Consider the following 603-nt stretch of genomic DNA (forward strand, 5'->3'; position numbering starts at 1 on the left):
ATAGTGTCATTGAAGGCTGTATGCCTGCAGATTTATTATACCATATAATTGATATGTGACAATTACATCTATAATAATTTAGTTTTTTATATTATAATCATAGAACTTTAACTTAATTATTGGTGTAATGATCTTACCATTAGCAAGAAGTTCGTCTATGAGATCTTTGTAGAATTGTACACCTTCTTTGTTTACTCCATCCTTCAGCTTTCCACCTATAGACAAGTTAAAATCCACCACAAATTAATTTGTATAAATAATTATTCGAATTAACTGGAAATTTAATTCTCATTAAGGACATAATCATTAATTTTAATTTAAAATAATTAATTTAAAATATCTTCTTAAAATAGCTAGAATATCATTTTACTAGATATGGTCCTTACCTAGTTATTGATAATATATATTTACAAATAATTATATCAGCAAATGAGATAGGTTTGCCGGCCAAACAAACAAAAAAAGATAATAATTAAGAGGTTTAAAACTTACTAGGAATTAATCTGGACCAAGAGATTGAGAATCGGAAAGAGTCCATGTTTATCTCCTTCATCAATTTAATGTCATCCTGTTTTGTATTTGTCAAAATAAAAATAAAAAATT

General features: G+C 25.7%; 1 long non-coding RNA gene across 1 annotated transcript; it reads right to left on the reverse strand.

Annotated features, from left to right (window-relative positions):
* LOC104774721 lies at positions 1-587 on the reverse strand. Its single transcript, XR_765467.2, has 3 exons — positions 493-587; positions 138-215; positions 1-24 (listed from the first exon to the last, which is right to left on the reverse strand). It is a non-coding gene; the product is annotated as an uncharacterized LOC104774721 (long non-coding RNA).
* Positions 588-603: the final 16 nt, after the last annotated feature.

This window comes from Camelina sativa, unplaced genomic scaffold (assembly GCF_000633955.1).
Source record: "Camelina sativa cultivar DH55 unplaced genomic scaffold, Cs unpScaffold04900, whole genome shotgun sequence".
Lineage (NCBI taxonomy): Eukaryota > Viridiplantae > Streptophyta > Magnoliopsida > Brassicales > Brassicaceae > Camelina > Camelina sativa.